Below are 20,727 nucleotides of genomic sequence, written 5' to 3'. Positions count from 1 at the left end.
GTCATAAATGCATATACTTACATGTGGTGGACTTGGAAGGACAGCCCATATTTTTACATACTTTTCTAGTAGAATAAGGCAGGGAATAGGATTGAGATGAGAAATGAAGAGAATTAAGGAACTTCATCAAATATATGTTACCTTGGACTGATGAGTCCTGTGTACCTGAAGTCCTTGAAACTGAAATAAAAAGGAAGATGGATATGGCTTAATATGTTACCAGAATAAATGTAGTGCCTGCTACCATCCTTAGCATCCCCATCTGTGTTCCAGGGTCAGGGTGTTAGTCGACCATGACTGTGTAAAAGTGCTGTAGAAATCATGAGATGGTGCCTGTGAGGCTTTGAAAACTCTTGAGATTTAGGCTGTACATGAACAATGTAAAATGTTACTTTACACAGACAGCTCTTAAAATTTTATTTATGGATTTCTTTGCCTAATCAACACTGGAGATGGCCAAGACTTAAATGATCATTTCAAGCTTGACTATTGTTGATTCTCAATGTGCCTGTGAAGATTTCTTAGAACAGGACTACTTGAACACTTTTGACTATTTCATCCAATCAAAGAATGAGGCTCTCACACTCAGGTCACATACCATTTAGTCATATATAGTAGTTAGAGGTATAGAGTCAGGTGATTTGAAGTAAGCACTGCTAAAAGAAATATGAAGTGTGGTTTCAAGAGTTCGTTGAAATTTACACACATAAATGGATATGACTTAAAAAAGGAATAAAAGGTTATTCAAGGTTTTACTTATGCAAAAAGATTAAAATAATTAAACTTTTCACTTTTAATACCACTTTTTGGTTTATCAAAGGCCCAATGCTAAATGACAGGTATGACAACTTTTCAGAGCACAGTAAGGTGAATAATTCTTCAGGAACTGAGGAGAGGTAGACTTGGGAAAATGATTGTAATGATTTTCTTTAGGACTAATAATCAAGGAAATAATGTGAAAGAGAAGAATCTTCTTTAATGTATGTCCACAAGCAGCTCCTTTAATTCAGAGCAGGATTAATTAATTTTTAATAGTTTAATAGATGAGTATAATAGATAAGTTAATTAAATTAGTTAATTTTGTTCAAACCATTACAATAATAATCCATTGTTATTCTTGGTAATGCATATCATTATAATTATTTTATTATTTAGAAGCCAGAACTAAATAACTAAAGAGCATATTTAAAAGTAAACACCACCACTAATTTTAAAAAATATTTCCATTTTATTAAATTGAGATTTAGTTAAAATTTTTTCTCCTTTTTTCTTTGTGTCATTTTGGTGTCTAAGATATTTTCATTGCCCAAATATGATCTATATATGTTTTGCTTATAATATTAAACGCATAAGTTTTATTTTATTTATTTTGAAAGTTAAACATTTTTCATTGTTTATGCTATTACAGTTGTCCCAATTTTTCCCACGTTGCTCCCATCCCCCCTGCTCACCCCCATTACCACAGTCAATCCCTACACCAGTGTTCATGTCCATGGGTCATGCATATGTGTTCTTTGTCTAAACCCTTCACCTTCTTTCAATCAATCCTCCCTTACTCCTCCCTTCCTACAGCTATCACTTTGTTTCATGTTTCTATGTCTTTGTTTCTATTTTGCTTGTTAGTTTATTTTATTCATTAAATACCAGTTATAAGTGAGATGATATGGTATATTTGTCTTTCATTGACTGGCTTATTTCACTTAGCATAATAGTCTCCAGGTCCATCCATGCTGTAGCAAAAAGTAAGATTTCCTTCCTTTTTATTGCTGCACGGTATTCCACTGCATAGATGTACCACAACTTTTTTCCACTCACCTACTGATAGGCACTTAGGCTGTTCCCAAATCTTGGCTATTGTAAATAGTGCTATTATGAACATAGGGGTGCATATATCCTGTTGAATTAGTGTTTGGTATTCTTTGGATATATTCCCAGAAGTGGAATCGCTGCACTGGGTCAAAAAGCAGTTCCATTTTTTCAAAAGACACCCCTCCTCCCTTCCTTCCTCCCTTCCTTCCTCCCTTCCTTCCTCCCTTTCTTCCTCCCTTCCTTCCTCCCTTCCTTCCTTCCTTCCTTCCTTCCTTCCTTCCTTCCTTCCTTCCCTCCTTCCTTCCTTCTTCCTTTCTTCCATTCTTCCTTTCTTTGTGTATTTATTTGTTTTTAGAGAGAAGGGAAATGAAGGAGAAAGAGAGAGAGAGAAACAGATTAGTTGGATCTCATAAGCTCCCACTGGGAACCTGGCCCACTGCAACTCAGGCATGTGCCCTGACTGGAAACTGAACCAGCAAATTTTCAGTCCACAGGCTGGTGCCCAATCCTCTGAGCCACACCAGTCAGGGCAAGGCAGTTCCATTTTAATTTTTTGAGAAAACTCCATACTGTTTTCCAGAGTGGTTGTACTAGTCTGCATTCCCACCAATAGTGAAATGAAGGGATCACAATATCTGATATCAAACTATACTACAAGGCCACTGTAATCAAAACAGTCTGGTACAGACATAAGAACAGACACATAGATCAATGGAACAGAATAGAGAGCCCATAAAAACCTTGCTTTTATGGTCAATTAATATTTGACAAAGAAGGCAAGAGTATACAATGGAGAAAAGACAGTCTCCTCAATAAATGGTGTTAAGAGAACTAGACTATACTTGCAAAAATATGAACTTAGGTCACCAACTTACACCATACACTAGAATAAAGTCAAAATGGACACAAGACTGAAATATAAGTCACGATACCATAAAAATCCTGGAAGAAAACATAGGCAGTAAAATTTCAGATATCTTGTGTAGTAACATTTTTGCCAATATATCTCCTAGAGCAAGTGATATAAAGGAAAGAATAAACAAATGGGACTACATCAAACTAAAAACTTCCGCAAGGCTAGAGAAAACATCAACAAAATAGAAAAGGGAACCAACCATATGGGAAAACATATTTGCCATAGATACCTCAGACAAGGGTTTAATCTCCAAAATGTATAAAAAAATTCATATGACTCAACATCAGGAAGATAAACAATCTAGTTAAAAAATGGGCAAAGGACCTGTATAGACTTCTCCAAGGAGGCCAGTAGACATATGAAAGGATGCTCAGCATCACTAGCCATCAGAAAGATGCAAATTAAAACCACAATGGGGTATTACCTCACACCTGTCAGAATGGGTATCAATAAATCAACAAACAACAAGTGCTGGTGAGGATATGGAGAAAAAGGAACAAATTTTATTTTAATAATGCATACAGAAATTATCCTGTGTAGTCTAGATAAAGTTTAAATGTAGTTTATAAATGATTAATTTTATGTATTATGATATTTATACTTTATTAAGTATAAATATCATTCTCATGCAGTTATCCTTATTCAAGAAAAACAGTTTTTCCTTTGTAAAGACTTTATGAGAAATAACTCTAAATATATCAGAGATGAAGCTGGGGATGTGGGACAATAGTTTGTGGTTATGTACAATCTTTCAATTTAGCTGTTTGGAGTTAACAATGAAAACCCTGTCCTCGACATATAGAAAATCCAAAGACACATGAAATGATGTTCAATATCGCTAGCTATCAGAGAGATGCAAATTAAAACCACAATGAGATACCACTTCACACCAGTCAGAATGGCCATCATAAACAAAGCAACAAACAACAAGTGTTGGAGAGGTTGTGGAGAAAAGGGGTCCCTAGTGCACTGTTGGTGGGATTGCAGACTGGTACAACCACTATGGAAAACAGTATGGAACTTCCTCAGAAAACTAAAAATGGATCTGCCTTTTGGCCCTGCAATTCCACTGCTGGGACTCTATCCTAAGAATACTAAAACACCAATCCAAAACAACCTATGCATCCCAATGTTCATAGCAGCACAATTTACAATAGCTAGATGCTGGAAGCAACCAAGATGCCCATCAGTAAATGAATGGATGAAAAACCTATGGTACATTTACACAATGGAATTCTATGCAGCAGAAAGAAAGAAGGAGCTCCTACCCTTTGCAACAGTGTGGATGGAGCTGGAAAACATTATGCTTAGCGAAACAAGCCAGGCAGTGAAAGACAAATACCATATGATCTCACCTTTAACAGGAACCTAAACAACAAAACAAAGAAACAAGCAAAATATAACCAAAGACACTGAAATAGAGGACAGGCTGATGGTGACCGGAGGGGAGAGAAGAGGGAATTTAAGGGGACATTGGGAAGGGTTCACGGGAACAAACTTAAAGGACACATGGACAAAAACTAGGGAGAGGGTGGTAATGGGAGGGAAGTGGGGAGGGTTGGGAGGGGGGCTGGATTGGGAGTAAAAGGGAAAAAACTGAACTTAAACAATGATTAAATTAAAATAAAAAAAAAAACCCTGTACTCAGAGCTTTGCTTCTTTTTTTAATTTTTTTAAATGTTTCTTTTTTTAAAACTTAATTTCTTTCTTTTAAGATTTTATTTATTTATTTTTAGAGAGGGAAGGGAGGGAGAAAGAGAGAGAGAGAAACATCAATGTGCGGTTGCTGGGGGCTGTGGCCTGCAACCCAGGCATGTGCGCTGGCTGGGAATCGAACCTGGGATGCTTTGGTTCGCAGCCCGCGCTCAATCAATCCACTGAGCTACACCAGCCAGGGCTTGCTTTACTTCTTTTAATTCTATTTCTTGTAATTCTATCTCATTGATTTAGGGAGCTGGAAGACTTACCGCCTAAAATAGGGCACTTCCTAAATTAGAATCCTTTTACGTGGGTGTTTGACATATTACATAGCTACAACCTTTTTTGCAGGAGGTAACTAGCTGCTGGTATAAAAACACCAGTTAAAACTCATATTCACCTCTGTTTTACATTTAGCATGTGCTTACATATCCTTTATTTTATATCTATAGCATAACCTAGGTTTTCCAAATCTAACCTAAAATGCATCTCTTTTATGGGTCAAGCAAAGCAACTCATGGCATCTTCTCAGCTTGAAGCTATGCTGGACATTTACTGCATTGTCTTAATTCACCTGTGTCCTGCCCTGTGTGCCTCAACCATAATGGAAGAGATTGAACTGTTCAGAACAGAGATACCTTAATTCTACAGTTAAAATATTGGAATTTGACACAAAAAAATATACTTTTTTTGTCTCCAACAGTTCTAGTGAACAAAGGGATATATATATTAAATATTTTACATATGTAAGTATATATATAGTTATCTCTCTCTCTCTCTTAAATATATATTTAAGATATATATATATATATTTAAGATATATATATATATATATCTTAAAATTTGCTCTGTCGATTCCATAGCATTTTCTCTATAAGCAAAGCATTGACCATCACCCACTATCTGGTCATTGCTCCACTTTGCATTAAATGAAGTAGATTGCCACCATCCTTGGAGGATGGTGTCAAATGTCAGTGAAATCAGGAACTAATTTAATGACATGCACATTGTTCCATTCATTAAGGCAAGCGTTTTTTTTTAATAGGAAACATTTCACATATTCCTGACTGTACTAAATTAACTCAAATTTTAAGGATTACCTTGCTGTTTCTCTCTAGTTCTCAGCTGTCATCCTGGGGTACAAAACCCCCAGAGTCTTCTTGCTCAAGAGAGTACTTGTGAGCATTCATAAAAGCCAAAATGAACTATCGTTAGGCCACAGGGATTTGGAAGCCAAAGCATATTCAGTGGCATTGGTGGCATTGCCTCAGTGGAATTGATATCCTTAATTACAGACAGCAGATGGAGCTATGAGTGAATGAATGACCCTTCAGGGTCCCTTCCTCAAGTAGATTCAGTGCGATCACAGTCTAGAGGCAATCACTGTCCATCAGCTCCAGGTCAGCCTGCAGTGCTTGCCAGGGGCCTGTACTTCAGAAAGTCATTGGCTAAACACCTAATTTCCCTACTTCCAGGCACAGTTAAACAAGAGAGGGACTCTTTGCCTTCTAGAGCTTTAAGTGGTTACATGCTGTTTGAAGCTATCATTTCCTGGATTTAGTACAGCTGGAAAGAAAAGTTACTCTGGAATATAAAATACCTGTGACTCAGCAGCTAATGAGGATGAGAAACAGACCAAATCACAGAAAGACAAATACCACGTATCCCACTTATAAGATGTATCTAAAATTGTCAAATTCATAGAATCAGAGAGGAATGGTGGTTGCCAGGGTGGGGGAGGAGGGAACGGGAAGTTACTGCTCTGGGGGCATCAAGTTCACTGAAGCAAGAGGAATAAACTCTAGAGATCTGCTACAACATTGTGCCTAGGGTCAACAATAATGTATTGTGCACTCAAACTATTAAGAAGGTGGATCTCATGCTAATTGTTTCTACCACAATAAAATAAAATTTGAAGAAAAAAAACTCCAGCAGAGCCAGATTTGTCAATACTCATTAAGCAGATAACAGGACACAAGTATTCTTATCAATGGTGTCTAAAGCATGACTCGAGAGGGTGTGAACAGACAATAAAAAGAAAGACCTTTCACTTTTCAGAATTAGAATTCTCTGTCTTCAGTGAACACTGGATGTCTCTTTACCCCACATCCCTATGGCAAAGTGCTTTTCTCGTTTATAAAAAACTGTGGTTTACAATTTACCTGAAGCTTGTCATTGCTACTCTACCTAATAACCGACACTTATGATTTCTTTTAGAAGAGTTGCATAGATGGAGATGGAGTGTAAGCCCTGAAATAATAGGATTTTACAGGAAATAATATAAATCAAGCCTTTTGCCCTTAATGACCCATAATAAAACGCCCTTATTACCAGCTCTGCAGGCAAATCCAGTGCAGGTTGCCATGGTAACACCCAGCTGCGCCTCAGTGCTGTTGCTTAATGATCAGTGTGATGTCAGGCTCTTGAGATAACACAAGCTTAGACAAATCTTCATAGCCACAGTGACAGACCACTTGGGACTTCAGTTATGCATTGGGGAGGGTTTCTGTATCTAGGTATAATTAAAATACACTCAGACCTATGATTGGAAAGACTTTCAGCAGAGAATTAGGTCACATTTATAACCCTCCATTCACTTTCATTTCTCCACATGACTGCCCAAGCAGAAATGAGCCAGAAATGGGGTAGCCATGGTATTTTACCAAAGATGATGCTTCTTGTCTGTGACTGTGCTCACACTTCTTACATGAGTGGGACAAGTGGCCGGTCTGTGCTGGTTCACACCAGAAAAGGACACCATGAAGACCTTTTGTTCCCCTCTTCTCATGTTTCACGCATCTATCTACCTTCCAGTATGACTGAGTCCTAAATTATACTACTCATTACTTTCATTTAGACAACAAAGTTGAAACTTTTTACCCAGAATATAATTTTCAAATTTGTTTATTATCTGGGAGGAAAAGCTAAGCCCTGGGGAATCTGTCCTTCCTTCCTTTCTTCCTTCCTTCCTTCCTTCCTTCCTTCCTTCCTTCCTCTCTCAAAAGTGTTTACTAGGCACCTGTTATCTGCCAGGCAATTACCAGAAACAAGAATGAAGAAGGCTCTACCTCTGTCCTCTAAGAGCCCACAGGTCATCAGATGTGGACATAGCATGTAAGCAAACGTGTCAGATAGACACAGACGTGCACCCAGCACAGGTGGATAAATCCTACCTGAGGGGGACAAGAGGCTTGGAGAGGGGGTGGTGCTTGGATTAACTTCTGAAAGAAAATTAGTGGGAATTGGAGAAGGGAGGTAGTAGGGACACTGAGTAAAGGCTGAGGCTTGAAATAAATGTGAAGGTTTGGGAAACTGCAAGCAGTTTATAATGGTTGCAGCTTTGGTCATGAGAACAGTCTAGGGAGAAATAACACTGAGAGGTAGGTACACAGCCAGATTCTAATGAGTTTTGACTTTATTTTGCAGGCAAATAGGAGCTACCATATTTTTCAGACTATAAGATGCACTTAGGTTTTAGAGGAGAAAAGTAGGAAAAAAATGTGAAGCAAAAAATGTGGTAAAATATTTAATAACATAAATAACATAATATTTCACCAATATAAATCTAAACAGAACTCAACAGCAACATTAACAACCATTATTCCTCCCAAATGGGGGAGGGGTGCATCTTACAGTCCAAAAAATATGGTACTTAAGGTTTTAAGGAGGAAAGGCAGAGAATTATTAATTGCCATTTAGGAAGATTATTCTTCCAGCAAAGAAAAGCATGAACTGGGGAAGTCATGCAGACTGTACTAACTGGGCAATTAGAAAGTTACTAAAATAGCGTGACAATGGAAGACATCTAATCTCTTTCTTTCTTTCTTTCTTTCTTTCTTTCTTTCTTTCTTTCTTTCTTTCTTTCTTTCTGTCTTTCTTCCTTCCTTCCTTCCTTCCTTTCTTCCTTTCTTCCTTTCTTCTTTCTTTCTGTTTTGGTCTGCCTAGCAGCTGCATTTTGGAAGAGAATTGCCCTACTCTCAGCCCGTGACTCAATCACAGAGGAGTGGACATATGACCCAAGCCTAGCCCATTATAGTAACCTACCCCTCGTTCGCTGAGATCAGTCTGGGTGGGCACATAATCCAAGCAGTACCAATTAGACTTCTCCTATGAAATTTCACACATGGCTCCTAGGCATAGGGCTCTTTTTCTCTTCAAGATGAAAGGATGTAGCTTTGGTTTCCTGCTACAAGGACAGGGCCCTCTGACCATTAAGCCTATACTTAGAGGAAATTGTGCTAAAAAGTGAGGAAACAGAAATTTATGGGTATTGTTCAACTGTCTAGAATCTAAGATCTGGATCTAGCTGAGTCTGAAACCAGTATACCAAGGGAGTTGCCTGTTACAAACGCCAACACATTTCTTTTCGACTGAGCAAGCTTGAGTTAGTTTTCTTTTGTCATTTGCAATGGGGTGTTTCCTGACTAGGAGCCCAGGTAAAAATGATGAGAATCTGAGTTGGGGCTGTAGAGGCTAGAGAGGCTGATTTCAGAGAAGTTAATGAAGCTACTCAGGGATTAGTGAAATGGGCTAAGTAAGAAGTGCTAACAGAGGCACCTACAAAGTATCAAGGCAGCACAAAGTGAAACTCACCAGCATGGCCCTCCAACTGCTGTTCAGCCAGGGGTTGTGAAATTTCTGCCTTGGAAAGGGAATTGGTAAAGAGCATTTCTTCCTCTAATGTGGCCTCTATCACCTTTGAAGTGACCACATTCACAGGCAGTTTAATCTTATGTTGAGTCAATTCTGTCTTACTGGCCTTGATCCTATTCATCAGGGCTATAGGAATATATTTAGTCACTCTAAATATACAGAGAATCCCTTGTCATGTTTTAATAAGACATTTGTGTGTCCCTTTTGTCTTCCTCTTTCCAGGCTAAACGTCTTGTCTCTGGTTCCCCTCCCACGTTATTCCTGGGATGACCTTGGGTGGCTTTTAAAGTGACACTTAATGGTATGTAAAAGTTATGTTATCAACTATTTGTTTATCTCCTGTTTCCATTAAACAGTCATATGCATGTGAATAGAAACATCTCGTTTCTATTGGTTTGTTCATCATTTACCCCAGCACCTTTCCGTGGCTGAAAGGTAGTAAGCACTCAGTAAACATCTGCTGGTGAATAGTTTCTAGTTTTTAGCCCATCATCATTTTGATGGATGGGCTGATGGATTTGTAAAATGCACTAGTTTGTCTATAGTGCGGATAATATGCAAAGTCTAGTGCAGAATATAATGCTCTGATATCAGTAGAACCGCCACAGAAGAAGGTGGCAGCCAACTTGTTCTAGATCAGTGTATTTATACTGTGCACCCCAACATTGCACTGGCTTTTGGGGTAACTATATCACATTGTCACCCTATTTCAGTCATCTCAAACCATTGTCTTTTTTATGAAATAGTAGCTAAACTATACCTTCCTATACTATAATGGCATTGCTATATTATTATATTTTTTGATCCTTAGTTTAGAACTTCACATATATCTTTGCTAAATTTAGCCCACTAAATGTCTTCATGGTTTTTGTTCCTGATTCTTTTGTCCCATCTTTACTTCTCCCAGCTTTCTATCATCAGTATGATTAATGAGCTCAGCGCTAGGCTCCCCAGTGTCAGGCTTTCCACATCTTCCATGTTGCTGTCCCTAAATCCTGGCACACAGCCTGGCATTTAGAGCATACTCAGTGAAATGTTTATTGGACAAACCTCAAAAGACATAGCTTCTATATTTTTAAAAAACTTTCATTTAAAAATGTAAAAAACACAGAATACTTCAGCTTTCTTCCAGAAAAAAAATCCTTCATTTGGCATATATCTCTCTGTGTATATTAATTCCAATGTACTTGGATTCAACTGACTTTTCTCCTTTATTTTTGTCATAAGGAAAGTTTTGGGGTGCTCTGTTGTCCTCTAGATACACTCTACTTGCACTGTGGAAACCATTTCAATATGATATGAGTTTAGACTGACATAACTTGATATTAAGGAACTGTTCTGCATCCTGGAAATTGACAGCTCCTTTTCCATAGTTCAGGTCCTCTGGACACTCTGGTGGGGAGAAAAACTTCACAGGAGTCGTTTGTGAAACTATATTGAGCTTCCAGGTGCCACAGCAGATCAGAAATCATGGGGGATGTTGGAGAAGCAGCTACAAAACCCCCAGACTATATATTTTTAAAGCCTATTTTTGAATTAAATAAATTTTATTTTGTTTAGAAAAGCATCATATATCCCATGTCTATTCAAAAGATACCCATGATGGTTATAATCAGAGATGTTCAAGGTGGACCATCTGTTGCCTCTTTCAGCTTGAGGATAATTTCTGACAGACTGCTCAGCCCAGGTTTAGGTCACGAGGATGCTGAAGGGCAGAGGCAGGAGGTAGGGTTGGGGCTTATGGGGCTCTGCATCTCCTTCTAGGGCCCCATTTGACTTGAGCACATTGGTTCCATCAGCACTACTTTTTCTCTATGCCATGGTAATGATGAAGGGCCTTCCTAAGGTTTTAGTGTCCTTAACAACAAAGAGCTCATGGCAATAGACCAAGCCAATAGCCCCTTTGAAAATAAAACAGTACGGTCGTTGCATCTTAAGTGCCTCTGTCCAGAATCCATTGGCATAAAGAGCCACATTTCCTCTGGGATTTATGACTGCCTCTTCTCTGTGGATTTTGGCAAGAAGGAGGGAACTCAGATTTGACTATACATGGGCCCACTCATATAAGGCTGTAGTATCATTTTGTTCAAGCTGATTTGATGAGGCTGTCATGTTCCTCAAAACCACGGTAGTTAGTGTAATTACTATCACATCATTATTATCACATTCCTATTCTCCATAGTTTGTAAATTAAGAATGGATAAAAATGGAGACAGCACACTGGAATGTTATTTTTTTTCTCATATAGAGATCTTACTGAATAATGTTTCCAAAATTTTATTGTTTTGTAAGGCATAAGAAAATTTTTCCCTTCCCTTCCCTCCCCCCTTCCCCTTTAGAAATGCTCAGAAAACCATAAGCATCTTAGGGTCAGAATATCATTATAAAGCAAATTACTACTGATGATCTAACTGGTAGACTCCTAATCTTAAAGAGCCCCTGTCTTGTCCTGTGGGTTGAATTTATTGTTGGAAAATAGCTAAGCTGTAGGAGAGCTTTTAATTGTGTAATATTTCACACCCCTTCCAGGGACAAGGACTCAGTTTGGCTAATTCAAAGAGTATGGCATTTAATGGTACCAAATGCCTAAATAAGTACTATCTGAATAAAATAGAGAAGAATAATAATAGCCCCCCCCCCCCAAAGAGTTGCTGACTGATACGTTTATGGATTCAGTGGGGAAATTCTTGGTTTATTACTTAGTTTCTCCACCAGATGGCAGAAGAAGGGCTAGGTTAATGAATTAGAGATATTTTTTATTTTTATGTATTAAATATGAGATGGTATCAAGGCAGGAAATAAACACATAAATATATTGCTATGATTTTATTTTTATTATACTTCTACATGGAAATAGCTTGAAATAAATAATGGGTTGTGGAGCATTTAGGTGCTAGGTTAAAGGTTAAAAATTAAGCCAGGGATCACAGATCAAGGGACGTGTTAATACTCTTTGTGCTATCCTTATGAAATGAACAACAAGCTCAGAAAAAATTGAAGGTTTTTTACCCACCTTCCTTTCCCTTGGGAATATAAATACAAAGACATGTGGATGTGAGATTTGCTTTTTTATTCAATGCTAAGATGGTTGTAGGTATTATACAAATTACATTTTCTATTGCTATTTAGTGTTACTTTGGAGGATAAACCCTTATAATTCATCTTATAGGATAAAGTATATATGAGGAAATAAAAAAGGTTAGTCAGGGACTCAAGGGCCATCAGCCAACAAAAAGAAAAGTTTGAATTCTTACAGCCAGTAAATGTTTAACAGCTTGGCACTGTCTAGTGTTGCCCAAGTTTATTTACCCAGTTCTTAAACAAACTGAGAAAAATTTTTTACTATTTATGTATAAATGGATTTAAAGGGGAGATGTGAAAAAAACAGTGTGTTTCAGTAGAAAAACAACTTCATTAAACTTTATTCTCACTGGCATGGCTCATCCATATCAAAAAAACAAAGTATTCCTCATGATTTACATAGTCTGTCTTTTGAGATAAATGGCCATTAGATTACAGTTTAGAGAGAAAAGGAGTGAATTGAAAAAGATTGTTTGGAAAATATTCTTTTTAGTTAATAACCTACATGCTAGTAATGGAAATTAATTTTAAGAGATAGGGTCTAAGATTTTTTAATCCATATTTGAGAATAATATTTTAGGAAGTACACACATATTTATGATCTTTTATTGCACAGTTGCTCCGTTTTCTGAGCCTTTGGCCTTAACCTTTTCAAGTCACCATGGCAACGAGGACACAAATACAACATCCATACCATGAGCTTGATCTGTGAGGAAAATTTTCCAACTGTGTACATAGTATGTATATTTGACCTAACCATTGCAAAAGTATTTTAATGTAGTTTTAAGCATAGTAAGTTGTCTGAGTGAGTCATAAAATGGAATAAGTGTGTATGGCTAGGAAAATATAAGCTCATAAATGAACCAAGGGAAAATGGTGTTGGAGTTGCCTTCTCTCTGGACACTCACTCTATCTTGCTTTCCCTCATCTCCCTTCTTGATGTAAAGAATGTCATGGAAAACTTGAAGAAAAATCATTCTAAGACTTTATTTTCCTTCTCTCTAAAGTCTGAGCCTAAAATAAATGATTTATTTTTAGGCAAATCACAGACCTGTAGTCTGAGACACTGCAAGCAAAACACCTTCCAATTACTAGCTATAAACTACTTTCCTAAAAACCCTTCTACATACTCACTCTGCATCCTGAAAGAAGAAAACAGACACTGAAATTTCAGCCCTATAAGCTCTGACTACTGGCTAGGGTGCTCCTCTCACAGAAGCCTGTGAAAGCTGGGATGGGAGCATAGATTCTACACTGAAGTTAGTTCACTCCCGAACTTTGAATAACATCTAGGGAGGAACCAAAAAGGGTACTTGCTCTGGTTGGCTATGATGAGAATAGCCCTGGTCTTGAGATGCACGTATATTGGGGCATTTTCCTGGACAGGGGTGAAGAGCCACAGAAGAGAAGCAGGCAAGTGTGAATGCCAGACACACAAAGAGAAGGCACTGCAGGGAGCCTCACACAGGTGCTTAATAAATGCACTTTGATTTCACTGAATGATCAAAGTGTGGTGTTAGTGTTGGGCAGTTTTAGCATCTATGAATGCCTTTGACAACACAAATCTCAGCTTATTTGCAGGGGAAGCAGAAGTTGAACTGTCAAATGAATTGTGGAAGGGGTGCTGTGCTCTTGGGCTTGGTATGAATGGGCAGCAACAGTTCTTGCTTGAGCCACACTCCTCTGTGAAAGCTTGTATTGAGCAGTCTTGGGTGTGTTTTTGTAGACTCTATAAGAGTTGATACAACTCAGTCCTTTAGTTTTCTGATGTCTAAAATGAGGATAAAAATAAATTAATAATCAGAAATAATGTTTTGCCTTGGCCAGGTGGCTCAGTTGGTTGGAATGTTGTCCCATACACCAGAGTTGTGTGTTCAATTCTGGTCAGGGCACATGCCTAGGTAATGGGTTCGGTCTTGGGTCGGGGCACATACAGGAGGCAACCGATCAAGGTTTCTCTCTCACATCAATGTTTCTCTCTCTCTAAAATCAATAAACATATCCTCAGGTGAGGATTAAAAAATGAGCAGCTCTTTTAAAAAATAAGAAGTAATGTTTCTGTACAAAATCTAACTCATAACATTGCATGATGCTTAAAATATTTTAAAACAGCCATTGTAAAAAGGTAAGATCCTTTTCTTCAGAAAGTTCTGTTAGCATCTATCAATAAGGAAGCACAGCTGAATGGAAAGAATGTTGTTCTGTGAGGCCAGAGAAGCAAACTGAAGTCCCAGCTGGGTAGGGACCAGCTGAGAGACCTAACAAAGTCTCCAAGCCTCTTTGATGTTTGGTTTTCTCATTGGCAAAATTAGCATGCTGATCTAAAAGGTTTTATAATGATTTGTTATTTCAAAGAGAATTAAAAAAGAAATGGAAAGCCTAGAGTCCCTGGGTATGCTGGTTTTATTTCTGACTTCCTCATGTAACCTGCTAGGCATCTTGAAAAAGAGGGCAGACATTTATGTCAACATTTTCAAGTTGTGCTTGGGAAATCAGAATAAAAGCCAATACAGTTTACATGTCCAGAAACATGGCCTTAGGGTGGAAAGGAGGGGGAGGCACCTGTTATACAGTAAATGTCCAGCCTACCTCAACTCTGCCCCTTACCTGCCCTGGCCACACATACACCTGTCCAGGTGAGCCATTTGGGAACATCAGCAACCAAATAGTCATATGCATAAAGAGCATGGGGAAGGGGGTGGAACAGAAAAGGCAAATGGCTTTTCTGGGCCCAGAATAAATAAAATTTCTTTGGTATTAAATGGAGAAGAATAGGCATTATCATTGTTTACTCAAGTCCAACTTTTAATACTCTCAAGACTTGTACAATGAAAAAAACTGTGCATGTGTACATACACTAGTGCACATATGTGTACACATACATATTATACTCTACATAAGAATCCCAGGAAACTTCTCATCTTCTCACCTGTGGGCTCCTCTCTGTTTCTAAATACATTTTACTCTTTGTCTTTCACCATAAGGCACAAACCCGGTGACACACAGACTGAAACTGGAAATGTGCAGAACTCCCTCATAGATACTCCTCTTGGTGTGAACACTCTATGCTGCCTTCTGCCTTCGTGCTCCCATCATGACAAAAAATAGGAACAGAACTTGAGAATTCTAACTATTTTGGGAAATTGTAACTGCCCATACTTTTTACATTTGCTACTGTTTCCATGACATATTTCTCTTTTCAGGAGAAAGGAAAATTTATAAAAGATCTAAATTTAATCACTTGGAATGATCAAAAAAGGTAATACATCTAGAAAATGTATTAAAATGGAATAACATTATATGCATCTAAAATTGTTCATACCATTTCTGAAATTCTCCAAGTACTTTACATTGGCTCTGTGTAAAGTCCAGTCTTCTCCTTCTGTGTTTTTTCTATTGGCACAGAGTACAAGAGGGCAAATATAATTTTGAACTCTTTGGTGATTCATTGATGGAGATCATTGGTAAGTGAGATATTTTATGCTGAAGAGGTAATTACTACTTTGGTATAGAACAAAGAAACTCTGTCTGTCTGTCTATCTATCTATCCATCTATCATCTATCTATCTAAATCCTCATTCAGAAAAAAGAATTCTGTGCCTTCTCCATATTATTTTTCTAGTTACTCACACATGATTTTAGTATCATCAATCTATTTGCCAATTCTTTCTATAATTTCAACATCAGTTTTGGTGCTCCTCCTAGAAACTGTTGTGAAATGATATGTGATGGCTACTAATTCATATCCTAAAGAGATATTGCTCCTCAGCCTACACAGACAAAATTGGAGACCTACCTGAGAATACACAGGTGGCTGTCACCACACACACACCCACATTAACAAAAATGACAAAAATAAACTCCCTCTCCTCAGTCCTCATTCTGTGTTTCTCTTCCTGATGTTCCATCGATATAGTTAGAGATAATGTATAAGAATGGGATAAAATAAAAATAAGATAAAATTCTTATTCATGGTCAGACCTTTATGTAAGGGAGTCCACAATCAGTTACTAACAACTCTGAATGAGTTTATCATAGTCTCTGGGCCCTAACAAAACAAGACAGATAACTTGTTATGAAACACTATGTACCTGAATAAGTGGTTAGCAGAATGGAAAGTGAAATTCAAAAATCAACTAATGTAATACATAATATTAAGAAGACAAAGGGCAAAACCAAAAAATAATTTCAATTGATGAAGAAAATAAATTTTTAAAAAATCCAACACCCATCATGTTAATAACTCATAATAAACCAGGAAGAAAAGAGAACTTTATTCATTTAATAAAGGGTATCTATTTTAAAAAACACAATTGATATCATACTTAGTGGTGAAAGACTAAATTTTGTCTCCCTTAGATTGGGGGAGATTCATTGTATTAGAGGTTCCAGCCAGTGAAGTAAGGCAAGAAAAAATAAACCAAAGGCATATATATAGACCAGGAAAGAAGTGAATGTTTCATTCACATATTAAATGGTCTTGTGTGTAAAAATTCCAAACAGTCTAAGAAAAAAGACTAAAAGAATTAATAATAGAGTTTAGCAAGGTCACCAGATACTAGATTAATTTACCAATAAAAATATATTTTGATAGACTAGCAACAAACAACCTAAAATTTTAGTTAATACAAATTCCATTCACAATAACATCTGAAAAACAAAATACTTAGGAAAAAACTTATAAAAATAAGATTTACACACTGAAAATTATAGTATATTTCTGAAAGAAATTAAGAAAGATCTAAATATGTGACAAATATATTATGTCCATGAACTACAAAGCTTGACATTATCAAGATGCCAATTTTCCCAAATTGATCTAGAGATTCAAAATAATCCCTACCAAAATCTCAGCTGGCTTCTCTTACTAAATATCAATAAGCTGATCCTAGGAAGTATATGTAAATGAAAAGGAGACAGAATAGTCAAAACAATTTTGAGAAAGTAGAACAAAGTTGAAGGATTTAAATACCTTATTTCAAAGCCCATCACAAAATAATACTAGGCAAGGCAGTGTGATAGTGGCATAATTATAGACATGTAAATACCAGTGGTACAGAACAGTCCAGAACTAAACCCACATATACATGGTCAATTTGTTTTCAACAAATTAACCAAGGTAAGTCAATGGGAAAGATAGTCTTTCAACAAATGGAACTAAAATAATTATACATTCATTTATAAAATAATAACTTTAAATCAATTGTAGACTTGAACATTAGAGATGAAACTATAAGATGTCTAGAAAAAGACACAAGAGAAAAATGTTCGTGCTCTTGGGTTAGTAAAAGTTATTTTTTGAATATCGCATCAAAATCACATCCATTAAAATTTTGATAAATTGTATTTCATCAAAATAAAAAAAAACTTTTGTTTTTCACCAGATGCCACAAAGAAAATGAAAGCAAAGACTGGGAGAAAATATTTGCAAAACATTATCTGATAAAGGACTTTTATATAGAATAAATTTTACAGCTCAGTAAGAAAACAACCACCTTGAAAAATGAGCAAATGATCTGGGTAGACATTTCTCCAAAGAAGATATCATACAAATGGCTAATAAACACATGAAAATAGACTCAATGACATTTGTTATAAGGGAATACAAATGAAAACCACAAGATACCACTACACATTTACTAGAGTGACTAAACTCAGAAAGACTGAACATTCCACGTGTTGGTGAGGATGTGGAAGAAGTAGAACCTTCATACATTGCTGTTAGGAGTAAAGCAGTATGCCCACTTTGGGAAACAGTTTGATAGGTCCTTAAAATGTTAAATATAAATTTACCAAATAGTAAACAATTCTGCTTCTAGATATCTACCCAAGAGAAATGAGAACATATGTCTGCACAAAAGCATGGTCATAGTAGCAGTACTCATAACAACAATAACAACAAAAAAGGTGACATCCATCAACTGATGAATACATATATAAAGCAGTAAATCTTTGCAATGGAGTATTACACAGCAATAAAAAGAATGGGTTACTGATACATGCAACAACACAACATGGATGAACCTAAAACATGTAATGTTAAATGAAAGAAGCTTGGCTCGATAGACTATGTTGATTACATTTACAAATAACTTCTAAAAAGGCTAAATTGTCAGGGACTAGGGAGAGAGCAGGTATTGACTGTAAGTAGTTCAAGGGAATTTTTTCAGTTGATGGAATTGTACTAAAACTGGATTTTTTCTGAATGTTTATAACTTTTTCATAGTCACCAGAAACTGGAAGCAATCAAGATATTGTTTAACAGGTGAATAGATAAATAAACTATGATATATCCATATAATGGAATATTATTCAGCCATAACAAGAAGTGTCCTATCAAGTTATGATAAAACATGGATTCATCTTAAATGCATATAACTATGCAAAAGGAGCCAGTCTGAAAAAGCTATATACTATATTATTCTAATTACATAACATTCTGGAAGAGGCAACATTATAGAGTTAGTACAATGATCAGTGGTTGTTAAGGGTCCAGGGATGTGGTGGAAAGAGTGTTAAATACATGAAGTACAAGGGATATTTTAGGGTGGTGAAGTTATTCTGTATAATTTTGTAATTGTAGATACATAGTACTATGCATCTGTCTAAACCCATTGAACTTTACAGCTCAAAGAGTACAATTTAGTTTATGTAAATATTTAAGAAATCATTTAGAAAGTCGGGAAATACCAGGGAGAAATGTAGACTATGACAAGAAAATCTAACTGCATTACAATCTATGAAACAACCTCACTAAGGGATGTAGGGAAAAAGGGTCTAAATTACATAAGTAAATTTAGGGAATAAATGAATGAGTGAAGTTTGTACAACTCAAAAGCAAAAGAAACTGTACATAAGAAACTGTACACGTTACTAAAATTGTTTCACATAGAGGTATTGTTTAGTAATTCTGAAACTACTATACATATATATATTGATACTGAACAATTAAGTAAATGGATGGCAGATGGTGAGAAACAGGTTTTTCATTGTTAGAGTGAAAGTTTACTGATAAGCAAGGGGAGGAGACCACATGATCCATGTAATAATGGATTAGGGTTAGAGATATTAGTATGAACTCATGTTTAGCTTAATATAGATACTTATGGCTATATATTGAAATATTTTAGATATGTGTAAATACATGGGTTAATATATGTACGTATATATATAACTAAAAGGGCTCCCAATGTCCAAACCTGGAACAAATTTGGGCAAAGAATCATTTAAAAATATAGTATGAGGTAAAAGTCAGTTTATAGTTGTTTGTATGGAAAATAATATAATACTTAATAAATAATAATACAAAAATAAACTGTGTACTCACAACTGTAAACCTCCTTTTGCCTCTCCCAGTAGTATTGGGTTATAATCTAAAGTATAAAATAAATGTCCATGAGTCTATATTGATCAAAACAACTGATTAAATAAATAAATGGAGCAGAAGGGAAGTATTTCCCATGCAGAAGAATTCCAAATAATTTATGTCGATACTTCACCCTCAAGGAAGTAGGGCATTACCCTCCTCTTCTTAAGTATGGTGGTGTAGCCTGCACTTAGTGCCTTTCTTCAGAAGAACATAATGCAAAAATGGGTAATAAAAAGTAGCTTTACAGTGCAGAAATCTGACAAACTTGAACTCAGCCAGGTGCTCAAAGTCAACATCAAAAATGATAAGTGAAATTGACAGTATGCACCCTTAATATGACGTGGTACTTTACCTCCCTGATCTGCCTCTCCCAAACCCATAACTCCAGTATAACCATGACAGAAAATCAGAAAAATTCCAGTTAAAGGGACATTCCACAGAACACCTAACCAGTACTTCCCCAAACTGTCAAGGTCATCAAAAAAAAGGAAGGTCTATAAAACTCTCACAGCCAAGAGGAGCCTAAGGAGGCATGATAACTAAATGTAATCTGGTATCCTGGATGGGTCCTAGAACAGAAAAAAAAATTAGGTGAAAACTAGGACAAACACCTGGCTGTTGTAGCTCAGTGGATTGAGCATGGGCCTGCGAACCAAAGGATCGTGGTTCAATTCCCAGTCAGGGCATATGACTGGGTTGCAAGCCAGTTCCCAGCAGGGAATGTACTAAAGGCAACCATACATTTATATTTCTCTCCCTCTTTCCTTCCTTTCCCCTCTAAAATAAATAAATAAAATCTTTAAAAAATAGGAAAAATAAATAAATTGTGAACTGTAGTTAATATTAATGTTTTAGTATTAGTTCATAAATTGCAACAAATATACCATACTAATAATGGAAGTTTACAACAGAGGAAATTGGGGATGGGGTATATAGAATCTCCCTAATGCTCTTTATAAGTTTTCTATAAATGTAAAACTGTTCTACAAAATGAAGTGTAGTTTAAAAAATAAAATGATCTGTTTTGTATGTAACATTAGAAGACAGATCAGGTCAGGGAAAATCCACATGCGAAAGTTTGGGATGAAATGAACTGGTATCACAGATACATGCACCATTTGGCTCTGTACTGGTGTGGTGCTAAAGTGGCAGCCAGAAAAGCTTTACAGGTAGGATTATCATTATTACATATTTGGCAGAA

The 20,727-nt window shown here is 36.5% G+C and overlaps 1 long non-coding RNA gene across 2 annotated transcripts in view; it reads right to left on the bottom strand.

Moving 5' to 3' along the window:
• The window catches only part of LOC123818837, a 95,150-nt gene that overhangs the window by 59,681 nt on the left and 14,742 nt on the right, over positions 1–20,727 (bottom strand). Inside the window, exons 3-4 of one of the 2 annotated variants that reach the window (XR_006785709.1) lie at positions 6,755–6,935; positions 142–180 (exon numbers count right to left, since the gene is read on the bottom strand). This is a non-coding gene — a long non-coding RNA (uncharacterized LOC123818837). The remainder of the gene's footprint in view (positions 1–141; positions 181–6,754; positions 6,936–20,727) is intronic. The other variant, XR_006785708.1, reaches the window with a different exon arrangement.

The sequence above is a fragment of the Phyllostomus hastatus genome, unplaced genomic scaffold (genome assembly GCF_019186645.2).
Source record: "Phyllostomus hastatus isolate PE091 unplaced genomic scaffold, TTU_PhHast_1.1 phas_contig_29, whole genome shotgun sequence".
NCBI lineage: Eukaryota > Metazoa > Chordata > Mammalia > Chiroptera > Phyllostomidae > Phyllostomus > Phyllostomus hastatus.
The sequence above is the reverse complement of the archived record's forward strand: the minus strand, read 5'-3'. Positions and strand labels throughout refer to the sequence as shown.